Source organism: Macrotis lagotis, chromosome X, assembly GCF_037893015.1.
Source record: "Macrotis lagotis isolate mMagLag1 chromosome X, bilby.v1.9.chrom.fasta, whole genome shotgun sequence".
Classification (NCBI taxonomy): Eukaryota; Metazoa; Chordata; class Mammalia; order Peramelemorphia; family Peramelidae; genus Macrotis; species Macrotis lagotis.
In genome coordinates this window covers 323,011,968-323,027,940 of record NC_133666.1, presented here as the reverse complement: position 1 = coordinate 323,027,940, position 15,973 = coordinate 323,011,968, and the positions used below count along the sequence as shown (strand labels likewise).

The following is a 15,973-nucleotide window of genomic DNA, read 5'->3' as shown; positions in this document are numbered from 1 at the left end:
TTTACTAACTAATTAGACAACTAAGTGGTACAGTGGTTATAATGCTTTATAATGCTTTTATAATATAATGCTTCTATAATCCTTTGTCAGGAAGACCTGAATTCAAGTTCTGTTTCAGACACTTACCATATTTCTCCTTAAAATAATCCCTAGTATGACTTTTTTCAGGATACTCATAATATAAATCCTAAGTCCCAATTAAGATCATCAGCCAGATTAATGCATTTAGTACATCTGTTGCAACACATGGAGGATGTCTTGAAATATAAAATAATAATATTAATGTATAATTAAATATAAATAGATAACATATTGAAATTAATATTTAAAATAAATGGTATTATAACTTACAATTAAGTATTTGTAAATACCCAAATAAGTAGCTTTGGATGATAAGTAAAAATGTGTGTAAACAAATGAACTTGAAACTTATTGCCAAATGACCAGAGTACAGACACAAATCATGAAAAATATGTACACTTGGTTATTCTTCTAATAACCTCTAATCATCACTACTGACAAGAAAAATAACATTGAAAATATTTTAGGCATTTATGTTTTTGAAACCAAAAGAGCCTGGTCCACACAGGCAATTATAAAGAAATGGATCGATTTAATGCTGCCACTTGTTTTGTAGGGTGCCAAAGAGATCTGTTAGTCTAGGATTTGGCCAGCCCTCACCATGCTAAAGACATGAAGAACTATCTTGCAGAGAGAAGAATAGATCCAATATGCAGGAATGATTGCCTATCCCCAGACTTCTGATAATGCAATAAACAATTCATTCAAGGACCATTTGTGCATGAAAATCAATAAGTATATAGAAAATAGAATGGAGAGACTTATCTTCTGGAGTTCAGTTATGGCCATAGGGACTCACTAGCCCTATGTCCCTGGGAATGTCACTTAATTCTGTTTGCCTTAATTTCCGCATCTGTAAAATGCACTAGAGAAAGAAATGACAATAGATGCTGGTTACTGTGGTGAGAAAATCTCAAAAGAGGTCAGGAATATGACTAATAGTTGTGCAAGAGCATGAGAGTAGAGACAGAGAAACAGACAAGAGACAGAGACAGAGATAGATTAGATAGAGAGAAAAAACAAAGAGACAGAGAAAGACAGAGACAGACAGAGAGATGGATAGATGGGAGAGAGATAGAGAGAGAGAGAGAGAGAGAGAGAGAGAGAGAGAGAGAGAGAGAGAGAGAGAGAGAGAGATCCTTTGACTTTTTGATTCCTATCTTTTTTGGGATACAGATATAGTAATGGTATTGCTAGATTAAAGGGTAGTACCTCAGGCATTTGCCCAATCAACAATGTGTTCGAAATATTTTTCATATAGAGAGCATTGATTATTTCATCTGAAAACTCCATATTTTTTGATCATTCATTAATTGGGAGAATGGTTCTTATTTTTCAAAAATCTGATTTAGTTCTCTTTAAGTTTGAGGAATGAGACCTTTGTCATGCAAAACGTGCTTCATTTTTTCAGTTACCATTGCTAACTGTATTTTCCTCTATCTTAACTCTCCTTGACCCCAAGTTATTCTCTTCTCTCTCTCTCTCCTTTTACCTTTTCACTGCTCAATAGTATTTTGCCTCTGAATGCCCACTCCCCTAATCTTCCCTCCATATTATCACATCTTCCCCTCTTCTCATAATCCCTTCCTCCTCCTACTTTCCTGGATCTTATGATATATTTCTTCACTCATTTGTGTGTATATGTTAATCCCCTTTGGAGTCAATTCTGCTGCAAGTAAGTTTCACTCACTTTCCCTCACTTCCTGCTTCTTTTGCTATACTGTTAAAACGTTTTTCTTGCCTTTTATGAGATATAATTTCCCCCCATTCTCTTTAAATTTTTTTTAGATCGCATGCCTTCACATTCAACTTATATCTGTGCCCTCTATCTATATGAATTCCTTCTAACTGCCCTAAAAATGAGTAACTTCTTATGAGTTACCAGTATCTTCCTCAATGCAAGAATGCAAACCCTATAACTTTATTATGTCCCTTATCATTTCCCTTTCCTGTTTACCCTTTTATGCTTCTTTTGAGTTATGTATTTCAAAGAAAATATTTGTATTCAACTTTGGTCTTTTAATCAGGAATACTTGAAAGATTCATTGAATGTTCATTTTTTACCCTCCAGAATATTCCTTTGCCCTCCAGAATATATTTCAAATCCTCAGATCTGTTAAGGTAGAAGCTGCTAAATCTTGTGTTATCCTAACTATGGCTCCATGATACTCTATGATTCTTTCTAGTTACTCAAAATATTTCTCCTTTACTTGAGAGCTATGGATTTTGACTATAATATTCCTGGGAGTTTTTATTTGGCTATCTCTTTTAAAAGTTAATTGGTGGATTCTTTTGATTTCTAGTTTAACCTGCAGTTCTCAAATATCAGGATAGAGTTCCTTGAGAATTTCTTGAAAGATATGTTTTTCATTATTTTGGTTTTATTTTATTTTATTATTTCTCATAAAGTCATTAGATTCAATTTACTCAATTCTGATTTTTAAGAAATTATTTTCTTCAATGAGCTTTTATACTTCTTTTTCATTTGACCAATTTTTTTTGTTATTTTATATTATTACAATAATCTTGTTGTGAGAATAATCATAACCCCCCCCCCCAAAAAAAAGATGAGAAACTTCAAGATTAGATATAGAGAAAGAAAAATCTTTCTTCAGATTCCAATGACTGTCTCTGGGATGAGTTGCTTTCCCTATCATAACCACTAGAGAAGTTGATTTGATGTTTCTTCCATAGTTGCTATCACCAGCTGTATTTCCCTCTACTTTATTCCTCCCCACTCTCATCTATTCTATTCTCTTCCTCCTTTCATCCTTGTTCAGAACTGCAATGTATTTGAGTATACTCTTCCATGATCTTCCCTCTCCTCTATCACCTGCTCCCCCCTCCCCTCCCTCCATTCCCCCTTATCCCATCCCTTTTCTCTCATTTTTCTCTAGGGTAAGATAGATTTCTATACCCTATTAAGTGTGATATTTCTTCTCTGAATCATTTCCGATGAGAATGAAGGCTCACTCATCCCCCCCCCCCCGCCTTCCCTAGATCCACTCCATTGTCAAATCTTTTTCTTGACTCTTAGGTGAAATATCTTAGCCTTTTCTTCCTCTCCTTTCTCTTCCTTCCAGGACTTTCCTTTATGACCCATTGATTCCATCTTTTTTACTATATATTATATATATAGTATATATATATATATATATATATATATATATATATATACTATATATTTGGCTCCTTCCTGTGCCTTGTCTATATATGCTCCTAACTGCTCTTATGAATGAGAAAGTTCATGAGTTATCAGTATCTTCTTCCCATGCATAAAAATGTTCAACATCAATAAGTTCCTCATAATTAGTCCTCTATGATTCACCTGAGGCTTGGACTTGGAGATCAAACATTTTGTTCAACTCTGGTTGTTTCAATAGGAAAGTTTGAAAGTCTCCTGTTTCATTGAAAGCCCATCTTTTTCCCTGAAAGAGGAAGTTCAGTGTTGCTGGGTCATTGATTCTCAGTTATAAACCAAGATCTTTTGCCTTCCAAAATATCAAATTCCAAGCCCTATGAGCCCTTAATGTAGATGCTGCCAGATCCTGTGTAATTTGGACTATGGAGACAAAGAAGTTGAATTGCTTGTTTTGGCAGCTTTTAGTATTTTCTCTTTGACTTGGGAGTTTTGGAGTTTTACCATACATACTATTCCTGGAAATTTAATTTTGGTATCACTTTCAGGAGGTGATCAGTGAATTTTTCTCAATTTCTATTTTACCCTCTGCTTCTAGAATATCAGGGCAATTTTTCTGTATTATTCCTTGAAAAATGATGTCTAGGCTCTTTTCCTGGTCATGATTTTCAGGTAGCCCAATAATTTTTAAATTATCTCTTCTGGATCTGTTTTTCAAGGTCAGTTGTTTTTCCAATGAGATATTTCATATTTTCTTCTAATTTTTTTGGGGGGGGTTGTTGTTTTTATTTCTTCCTGAGGTCTCACAAAGTCATCATCTTCCTTTAGTTCCATTATACATTTGAAGGAGTTATTTTCCTCAGAGAGCTTTTTTATCTCCTTTTCCAGCTGTCCAATTCTGCCTTTTAAGGCATTCTTCTCCTCATTTTCCTTTTGTGTTGCTTTTCCCATTTGGCCTAAACTGGTTTTAAACATATTATTCTATCCAGTTTTATTTTTTGTATTTCTTTCTCCAAGTTGCTGACTTGGTTTTCATGATTTGTCTGTATCATTCTCATTTCTCTTACTAATTTTTCCTCTACCTCCTTTAATTTCTTTTCAAAATCTTTTTGAGGTGATCTATAGCCTGAGGCCATTATCTATTTCTCTTGGAGGCTTTGGATACAGAAACTTTGATTTTGTCATCATCTGAGTATGTATTTTGGTCGTCCATGGGACCAAATTAATTGTCTATGGTCAGACTCTTCTTTTTCTGTTGTTTGCTCATTTCCTCAGTCTATGACTGGTTTACCACACTTCCAAGGCTTTGGGGGGTTTGGGGGCAACCCATAGGGATTTTATTTCCTCCAAGGTCCTATGAGAGACTATCTTGCTGTGTTCAGACCCTCTCCTCTCTCCTGAAACTGTGAGGATGGTTCCTGCTCTGCTATGGTGGTGTTGTGGGGTCCCAAACTGCAACCTATATCTGAGCGTGGGCAAACAGCCGATTCCTTCCACAGGGAGAGAAGAGAGATCTCTCCAGTCTCTGCTGACCCCTTTACTGTCTATGGGCTGAGAGCCTTGGACATGCTGGGTGGCTCTACAGAATCATACTTCAGGTTCTCACAACAGGGCTGCTCTGAGGCTGGAGCTCTGCTCTGCACTCACTCTGATATGGCAGAGTTTTCTCACCACCCCTTCCAGCTGTTCTCTATGATTAAACCTCCCCCTCTGTTACAGACCCAGGTACCCTGCCTGGCGGTGCTGTGCTGTGGCTGTAGCTATGGCTGTACTTTGGTTTTTCCTAACCCCTGGTGGAACAGACCTGTCCCAGAGATCTTCTAAGATGTCTTAGACTGGGAAATCGTATTACTCAATCTTACTGTGGATTCTGTCCCTCTAGATTTTGGCTAGAGTCATCATTTGATGGCTTTTGGAGTGTTTTAGGAAATGAGTTTCTGGAAATTCCTGCCTTCATGCCACCATCTTGGCTTTGCCCCCCATAAATGTTGTTTTTTTAAGGCATTTTTCTCCTCATTGCCTTTTTGTACCTCTTTTGCCATTTTTCAGGTGTTATTTTACTTGATAATTTTTGTATCTCCTTTACCAAGATGTTAACTCTTTTTTTTCAAAGATTTTCTTGTATCACTCTCATTTCTTTTCCCAATTTTTCCCTCTATATCTCTCACCTGATTTTCAAAATCCTTTGTGAGCTCTTTCATGGATTGGGAACAATTCATATTTTTCTTGGAAGCTTTAGATGTTAGCTTTGACTTTATTATCTTCTTCTTCTGATATCCTTGTCACTGTAATAACTTGCTAGGCTTAGAATTTGTTTTCCATTTTTATTTATGTTTCCAACCTATCACTTTCTACTTAACACTTTGTTAAAGTGGGCTGTGCTTTTAGAGCTCTTTTCACATATACTACTGAGAACCTATGAGTTTTCAGTTCTTCCAAGGTTTTTATGAACTAAAGAAAGATGGTTCTATTCTTCTGGGTTGTACTATTGTCTATGAGTGGCCATAAGCACTCTGCCCTAGAACCATAAAGAAGGGTCCCTGCTTTCCTATGGTTATAGGTTCTGATGCGCTGGTACTCCTCCCCAACCTGGGACTGCCACCCAGGACTGTTACCTGGATCTTAGTATGGATGAAGCAATGGTCCTGCCTCAGTGCAAGTAAAGAAACATCAGTAATCACCTTCTGACCAGTTGTTTCTGTCTGTGGGCTGAGAGCTCCATTAGTAGCTTCTGTTACTACAATGCTCCTGGTTGGTGTGGCTTGGTCTGGACTATGCCACATTCTAACCCAGGTGCAACGGACCTTTCCTGCTGGTCTTCTAATTTGTCTTTGATGTCTATGGACTGATAGATGTGGACACCAGCCCTGCTTCCCCAGGATTTAGTTACCCAAGGGCTGCTCCTGGTTTGCTGGAGCTTGTATGACTGGCATGACCTGTCCTAGACTGTGTTCCTCTCACATCCTGGTGCAACAGACTTTCCTGCTACACTTAGTTGGTTTGGAGCAGAAAACTGTTTCAATCCATCTTTTTTGTGAGTTCTGGTATTCTAGAAAGTGTTAAGAGTCATTGTTTAGAGGTATTTGGATGGGTTTGTAGGAGAGTTCAAGCCTTTAATCTGCCATCTTGACCCTGTCTCATTATCTTGTGAACTACTTAAAACAAAGGTGTGAATGGATGCTAATTGGAATTAAACTTCCAGATCTCAGTTAGGAGCTGTTTCTATTGAAGTTGCATAGGGCAGCTGTTACAGGGCTTTCATTGAACTCTTAAAATCCTACCATGAATATGGTGGTTGCTTATGTCTGTACTTAAGATGATTCATTTTGACAGGATAAAAAGAAAACAGATGGCATAAGCTATGGCCACATGAAGATTGCAGTCTATATTGGGAACTAAAGTAAACATCAAAAAACACTGAAAATAAGTTTAAAAAATCAGTAAAGAAAGTATTGAGGAGGGTTACTTGCTGAGGGTACTTAGAGAAGAGAAATCTGAGAAGTTAAGAAGAAATTTTGACAAGATGAGTGTTATGATTCAGGGAATTTTTTCTAGTAAGAGAGCAACAGCAATTGAAAATATCAATGATTTCAAAATTCTATAATGCTTTTAAGTCTATCATTGCATTTTTTTATACTTTTAATGAATGATGATAATGCATCAGTGTGCGTTGTAGTTTTTGTATATGTCATCTTTTCCCAGAAGATGATTAGTTCCCTGAGGATTTTCCTTGTTTACTCTTATTTCTTATATATTAGCTATCTCAAGTTCTTGGTAGCTTAATTACAAGTTCTTTATTAATGTTTATTGGATTTCTAATTTGAAATGAGCTGCTGTAAAAACCCTACAAGTTGGTGGGGAAAATTATTATATTATCCCAATTATAGTTCAATATTTCAAATTTTTGAGATTTAATTGAAGTGGGCACTCCCTTCACTGTCATATACAACATCCATTCTATGACTTATTATATGGTCTATTGAGAGTAACTATGGTTAAATATCCATCAGTGCACAACAATTATTGTGATAAATCTCTATTAATATATATCAGGCTTATTCTTGTAGTTTTTCTAGCTTGATAGTACCTCCCCAGCAGTCCCTTTTGTGTGATACAATATTTGAAAAATCAAGGTTCACTCTTTGGGTACCATTAGGCATTTAAAGGTCTTCCTGGGTAGAACCCAGATAGTTTTATGAAACTCAGAAGGTTCCAGAGCTTTAAGTCTCTAAACAGGTCCTGAAGCACAGAACCCACAAAAAAAAAAACCAACAGTGAAATAACTTGGTGGAACTTCAGAATTTCTACCCCATGTGGGTAAGAGGGAGTATAACCCATTAAAGATGGGAGATATGGAAAGTCAGTGGGAGCCTCTTAGCCACAGGGCAGCTCAGGTCCCAGGGCAGCTCATCTACAGGCTCAGCAGGCCAACAATGAGGATAACAATTTCATCTCAGAGAGCAAGATTTAAGTCCCAGAATATTGCTGTCCTAATTCAAGGAGCAAACTGCAAATGCCAGAGTAGAAAGCCAGGGACCAGATTCTTGGCCCCCAGCAAAAAAAAACAAAGATAAATTAAATCTTGAGTTAATACATCCTAACTTTTAGGAGGAGAGTTCAACTATCAAAATGAGAAACTCCCCACCCCACCCCAAAAAAACCCTAACTATTTACAGCTACTATTCTGATAGGGATAATAAAAATGCCATCTCAGAAGTGGTAAAGAGTGACAAAATATCTAAATGTGAATCTTCAAAGGGGTCTATAATTGGTCTCAAATGCAAAAAGACCTTTCAGAAGAGCTCAAAAACAATTTTAAAAACCAAAAAAGAGGGATGGCTAGGCAGTTTCATGGATAGAGAACCGGCTTTGGAGTCAGGAGTACCGGAGTTCAAATCTGGTATCAGACACTTAATAATTACCTAGCTGTCTGGCCTTGGGCAAGCCACTTAACCCTATTGCCTTGCAAAAACAAAAAGAAAAAAAAAACTAAGAAGAGAGGAAAAAAGAAAAAAGGAGAAAAGAAATGAAAGTAATGCAAGAAAAGTAGGCATTTAAATAGGTAAAGGTAAGACTGTAGAGGAGCTTCCCAAATATACTGGAAAAGAAACTGAGTCACAGAGAGATTAAACAACCACCCTGAGTCCTCAGAACTGTTGGTGGCAGAACTAAGGGCAAAAATAATTCTCATTATGCATAACCATTGCAAAAGGACTGTGTATATAGATAAAGGAAGAAAAAAAAAAGCCCAACAAACCAAATATGTTGCCAGTCATGAAATTCAGACTGGGGTCACCATAGAAGGAAAGGGAATCAGATTTATAGCAAGAAGTAAACAGCAAGGAGTCTTATACCACTAACAGTTTATCTAATTGGCAGTTTCCTTCTAATCCCGCCTCCCACAAACTTCCTATGCTTATGTAGTGTTATGGTTAGCAATGAGGCATGATGAACTTTCTCCTCACTCAGTTATGCTACTCAGACTTCCAGAAAAATATTTTCTAGGGTCTTAATGTGGTAGAATGATTAGCTTGAGTTCTCTAAATTTATGCCAGATAATGCAAACTCTTTAGCCCTTCAGTAGAAAGGCTTTTTATGTGCTGTGGGTGATAATCTGTTGTTCATAGACTTAACCAAGTAAATAGACACCAAGTTGTCTATTATGTTCTATTAATTTCAACAGTGAGTTGAACACCAACAGGAATTCCAAGAACAAAGTTTCACAGAAGTTGGGAAAGTTCAATAAATCTTATGAAGCAATGATACGGCAGAAAGATCCTAAACAATGACTGTTAAGAAAGAGACTGTGGGTATAATATTAGGCTGGAGTAGGCCACTAAAGTTCCCTTTGTGGACTGAGATGTGGGAATTATAGAGAGGAAGAGGAAGGACCTACTGAAGGCTTTTTCCTGTTGGGTGTTTAGGTTTTGTTAGTAGCACATCAAAGATTAAGTGCTTGGAACAGGAAATCCCTACATCCTCAGTAGCTTCTCTTACCAGTCCCTCAGACCACTAGTTGTGCAAAGTAATGCTAATTACACTACGAATAATTGCACTTTGTGTGCTGATATCTATCAGAGAGTGAAGGGAAACAATTTTATGAAGAAATTGATAATATCCCTCAGACCAAATGAACGTATACTTTGATAAACGATCACTTCTATCCTCAGCTTGAATTTGAGAAATAAAAGATTCCAGGGGACGGCTAGGTGGCACAGTGGATAAATCACTGGCCCTGGAGTCAGGAGTACCTGAGTACAAATCCAGTCTCAAACACATGATAATTACCTAGCTGTGTGGCCTTGGGCAAGCCACTTAACCCCATTTGCCTCGCAAAAACCTTAAAAAAATAAAAGATTCCAGAATCTAGTAGATTAATCAGAATCACTATTTGTGCTTTATATCATGGATAGTTTTCTTCCAGAAAAGAATGAGATGATACCAAAATGATGTGTACCAACATTACAAAAATTAAATTGACTTGATCATATTAGGAAAGAAATGATCAGTTATTCATGGGACATTATATCAGAATAAGGTCTCTTTGCAATAGCCAAGCCATCAAATATTGTTAAAAAATAAAAATCAACATCGGTACAAAGAAGATAAGTTAGAAACAAGGAAATTGCAGAAGTTTCAAATCTGACCTACTCAAGTAGACATCCATAGGGAAAAAATGAAAATAAAAAAGGCAATGAAATTGACCTCAATTTTTACCATTTCCTGTAAAAAATGCAATTTGAATAAAACAGTTGCCTCAAAGAACAGACTCAAAAAGCCCATATACTGTCTTAGTTAAGAAACACTTGGCTTTCTTGTCAGGTAGTAAGCCAAGGGCAATACAGATTACCAATTAAAGTGGATTTGAAAAAACATGAAAGATGGAAAATTTTGAACTGTGTTGCCTTATGAAAAATTCCAAACAGTGGAAACAAAACTATGTCTACAGAAATATTTGCATGAGATTCCATGAAAGTCTTACATTGGAAAATACTGGTAGATAGACATGGTGGTAGTTGGAAATAGAACATATTTGTTGGTATTTCTATAATCTTTTTTAACTATCATATCCATTATATTTAGACTCTGATTCAACTCAACAATCCCAATGAAGATGATGAAATTGCATTTAAAACAAGAAGACTGATTAGGTAAGATCATGTCCACACCAAGAAAATATGTGTAGCTGCATGCTACACTTTGAGACATCATTTTACAAGACATATTTTGGAGTGCAAGGTACTAGAAAAATTTCCAAAATTAGAAATGTATTATTATGATGAAAAAGGTGGTTCAAAGAACATAAAACTACTAATAGATCGTGCTTTCCTCCATCACCCTAGACTTTAATGATCTTCCTTATTATTGAACAACAATAACATTTTTACTTTTAACCAATGTGATTTGAGTTCATTTTTCATGTTTTTTCTTTTCATGTTTTCAATTTTCATGATTTCCCAGCCCATGACTAGACCTATCTTAGGAAAAAATGAATACTGATTGGTGGGTAGTATGTGGGAAATTTCATAAGTAGGAAAACATTCCATGGGAGATTTTCTGTATAAAATAACCATCATAGCCTTCATCTTATTAAGAGGACTAGTATGTAAATAAATAGCTATTTATTTCTTTAAAAACCTAAAAAAGTTTCTTTGTCTCTCTATCCATGGAATCAAAATAACAAATTTATGAAGCTGCTTCTTCTTACCCCATGTGGATTTCCTTTTTTTTTTTTTTACCAACATCTCAATAACTTCTGAATACTGTGTCCCACCTGCTGGGGATTTCTGTTTGGTGGGAAAAAAGAAAGGAAAAAAAGAGCTTTGAGTCAAAGACTAGGGGTTAATCATTTCACCCATACCACAGAACAGCTTCCTCATAGATTTCCATTACCAACTGCCTTAATAATCTCTTTCCCTCTCTTCCTCACACAAACTTGGCCTTGCTTCTAGTTATGTCTTGCCTTCTGATAGACTATAGATCTATTCATCCAAAGTCATAAATCCTCACTAGTGCAATAGGGATTTCAAGACTTTGTCTTTAGGGTCTAATAAAGACCTCAAAATCTCTCTTGATAACATTATCTCTTGTCTTTTTAATTTCTTAGCTGAACATTTTCTGTAACATTGAAATTCATTCTCTTAAAGCCAGAGATCTTAGTTTTGACGCAACTTCCCTTTAAATATAAATAAAAGCTGTTTTGAATGCTACCAGTTTTATTTTTGCCTGGTCAACTTTACTGCATAATATTTTGTGGTACTATACTTGAAAGACAGCTTTCCTTGTTTTATCCTCAGTGAATAATTTTCTTTTCTGCCTAAGGGAGCTTATAGGCACGTTTTCTACACCTGCATAATGCAGAAAACATGCACATACATACCCACACACATATATACCCACACTCATATATTTATATGTTACTTCTTCCTGGTGAGGATTAGGTTATGAAGGTTATTGGAATTGCAATTTAGATTCATTTCATGCATTTTCATTGAAATGCCATTAGTTGAATTATAAACTGTTGTTTCACAAAGTAGGACTTTGTGTTCTAGCTTCACTCTCCTGTAGTATTTAATCAAGGGCTCCCCTTGTCAATCAATCAGTTTATTTGCATTTATATTGCACTGTTCAGGCAGGTGCTTTATTGAAAAAATGTGTTTCTTCCCCTACTCTCCCTACCCCCATCCCCTGATCCCCACCAACTGAGCTAAAATAAACTATTAGTTTAACTGTTGGAGAGAGAGCAGGCAAGGCGAGTTAAGAAATAATAACACTCCCCTACACACACACCCCAGTGTTTAACTTGGATATATTCACCAACTTCAGATAATTAAATACCTTTATATAATATGGAATGATGTTAGGAGAAATTTTTTCATAATTCTTGGTATTTCAAGGGAATGTCTAGATATATGGATATCTACATCTGTCTATAAGTTATGTATACACACACACATATATATATTATATTATGTATATTATATATGTCTGAAGTAAAGAGCTTATAGACAAAATATTTATATAAAGAGCCTACTATGTGTTTGGAACTTTAGTGGTTTTAAAAGGAAATAAATATCTCAAATATTCAGAATATATTAAGTGCTCTTATGAAGCTAGAACCATTCTGGACTTGAATGAGAGAACTCTACCCAAAAAGAAAATAACTATTTTTTGTGGAGTTAAAAAAGTTTTTATATCTTTTTCAGTAATTCAAGTGCTATCAGATTTCCTTTCCACCCATACTTCATGTAAGTCACACTTCTTTTATTTCTTCTTCTTTTACCTTTCCCAATTTTCTAGAAGTCTAAGTCAAACTTCTTATTTCGTCACCTACTGAGCACATTGCACATTTTTCAGTTTTTCCTTTGCTCATTACTATTCCCATTGCCTTGAATATCCTCTTGCTCTGTAGTTCATACCTTTTTGAAATCAGACATATAAGATTCTGTTTATAGAGTAGATCCTCTATATAAAGGCTGCCTTGAACCAATTTTTTCTTTCGTAAATTTAACATACCACTTTGTACCATTCTTAGATATTTGTCATACTTTCTTTTTTATTACAGTTAGAAGATTGGACTTAATATAGACTGTACCTACCCACAGCTCACACCCCCAAAATGAGATGTCTTTGAAAGACAATAAAAACTGACAGTCACAACTCAGGATTTATCACATCAAAATTTGGGGGTGTGGAGCTTAAAGGGCATGTGATCCACTGCATGCATTTATTAATATATTATTTGTATGATTCCTCCTTCTTACTTGACTATATTATCCTTGAGCTTGAACTGTCTTATTTACCATTGTATCCTTTCTAGTTCTTGCACAGAATAGATATTCCATAAATATTTTCAATTGAATTCTATTAATTAATCAAGTTTTATTTATGCTATGGACAGAGGCATGAAATAGGTGAACACAGAAGACTTGAGTTGGAGTCTTGGTTCTACTTCTTATACTCTGTGTGATTTTGCTTGTCTTAGATCACATCTGAGTTCTCTTTCATCTTTCATTCTGTGATTCTGAGATAAACTGATATTGCCTAGGCCATTGTCATTATGCAGTAAAATTTGTTCATATAAGTGCTAGCCAAAAGATACTGGTAATCATCAAAGAGACCACATTCTTCCTCTGAAACTAGCTATCTCTGCAATTTCCTTTTGCCAAATTGGTTTTGGTGGCACTGATGAGCAGTCTTAGTTTGAGGGTATGTCTGCAGAGTCAGAATTATCACGTCATTGATATTTCCCATGCATCTCATTAGTGTACCAAGTACTACACTTTCCAAATGATTGTCTCAGCAGTGCCATGGTCTGCAGAACACAAAGTGATATGGGATTCCAAACTTTGTAGGAGCACTTCACTTTAATTGAATTCATTTGAGTTTAAGTATTTGCTATAAGGCAAGTTTTTTGGCTCTCATCTGAGAAATGTTGGTGACAAAAGAATCAAGTAAACTTCATTATTAATCTACTTTCATTTTTGAGGCAGACCAAAGGCTAAGGACCATCACAGGAATGTTCAGACAATATAATCAATATAGGAATACATGCATGTGTACATGTATATATACAATATACATCATATAGTGTATGTACATACATGTGACTAAAATTTACACATAGACATGTTTGTATGTCTTTGTATATATGCATGTATGCATCCATATATGTATAAATGTGCAAACAAACATGTATAAACCTTACTACTTATGTCATTAATGAATAAAGGGGAACCAACAAATTAAATGAGGTCAGATATATGTGCACATAAAAGTATGTATGTTTATACACATGTAGCCATGCATGTGTGTATATATTTCCCTGGCTCTGGAATAGAAAGATCACAAAGTTGAATACAAATAAAAAGATCTTTTGAAGTTTTTTATTTGTAGGGGAATAAAAATGGAAGCTACTTCTTAACCATGAATTCAGTTCTGAAAATTCATCACATTTTTTTGAAACATTTGACCCCACAAAAATAATTCATATTTTGTTTGAATGGAAATACATTGTGCATTAATGGAGTTTACATCCTTTCAATTCTCACTCAGAGAAAATAATAGGTACAGTCAGGTACACTGACCTTCGAGACATAAGATATGGGTTCAAATTAATCCTCTGCCAAAAACTTTTATGAGTACAGACCAAATCATTTAATTTCTTCCAGTCTTGGTTTCTTCATTTTTAAAATAAGGAAAACAGTATTATCCTGCTTACTTTTCAAAATTTTGTGGTAATCGCATAATAAACATATTTGAAAAAGTTCTTGAAAAATATATAATAGATATTATAATCTAGGTGGCTGGAATAATACAAAGAAGAGAGAGAATAAGAGTTAAAGATAGGTTTGCATGACCTTGGCATGTTCTTTATCTATGTTTGGTTTTAGTTTCCTAGTCTGTAAGAAGAGAACTTTGGATTTGATGGTTGTAGGATTAAGAAACTATGATTCTATTAGATTTAATGAGATGATAAAAGACTGGCACATTCATGCACTATTTGGATGAACCAATATGACTATTCTGGAAAATAATTCAGAATTATGTGATAAAAGCCACTAAATGATTCTTAGCCTTTGACTCAGCATTCCTTCCATGAGGCATATAGTTCCATAACACAGTCAAAGTAACATATTTATAGTATCAAATAATTGGGAGGAAAAGTGTGTCCAATGGTAGAACAAATTGAATGAATGAGTGAATAAATTTAAAAAAGCATTTAATATATACATTATAAGTGAAAAGTACTATGCTTTGACATGGGAATATGAATAGAAAAGTAAACTACTTCTTGTTTTAGGAAGGTCACATAACAATGAAGTGAAACTATATAAAAATTTCATCTAAAAGTCAGAAAGGTCCCATGGTTCTCACAGAGCAATGGTAACACAAATGGGAAGCCATCATCTTTAATGATATTTCTACTGGTTTTGGAATTTGAATGTAGTAGTTTTTATTTGTTTTTATACAGCAAGAAATTATAAATATGGGAATTTCCAAGAATCATTGTAAGGGGCATATGAATTGAATCAGAATACAAAATCTATAACTAGAAATATAGAATGATTGTGCTCCAATAAATCAAAACAACACTGAAAGGGGTTGAACTTAAAGTAGTGGTCAATGTTGATTACAGAGGATAGGACAAAAACATAATTCCCTCTTCCCCATGGAGTGGTGAGGGGCTGAATATGTGCAATGCAGTATATGGTATAAAATGCAGTTACTTACCATTGGTTTAACTTAGTTTTAATTTGCTAGAAGGATGAATGCTATATGTAGTAGCTGGGAGGAAAATTATTGTGGTATAAAAATAAAATAGGCATCAATAACAATTTGTAAGTGATTATATAGTTCTTTATTGTATTATTATTTCCGTAGCAATCATATCTTCTGCTGCGCATTTGAGTGAAAGCACTACCCTCATCCATCATATTGCTATTGTCATCCTTTCTTTATTTTCCCACTTTCTTTTTATGAAAGCTCTCTCTCCCCAGGAATCAGAGTTCCGAGGACTGGTTTTTCAGCTTTCTGACTATTCCCCCATGTGCCACTTTATAAATGTTCATTTGCTTGTAATAGCAATTTATGTCACTGTGCATTGTACAGATAGCCTAATTCCAGGCCAGTCATCCAGCGGAGATGTCTTCACTTCACGAGAAGTTGGTTAATGGTTGGAACTAGGGCACTTTATAGTTCCATATCATTGAACAATATTTGCTACAATGTCTTCTGTACCAACTTCACCTA

The 15,973-nt window shown here is 35.3% G+C and overlaps 1 long non-coding RNA gene across 1 annotated transcript in view; it reads left to right on the top strand.

The window, feature by feature from the left end:
• LOC141500698 (uncharacterized) overlaps positions 1-15,973 on the top strand; it is a 100,394-nt gene that overhangs the window by 26,933 nt on the left and 57,488 nt on the right. The window contains exon 2 of the long non-coding RNA XR_012472008.1: positions 10,304-10,371. This is a non-coding gene — a long non-coding RNA (uncharacterized LOC141500698). The remainder of the gene's footprint in view (positions 1-10,303; positions 10,372-15,973) is intronic.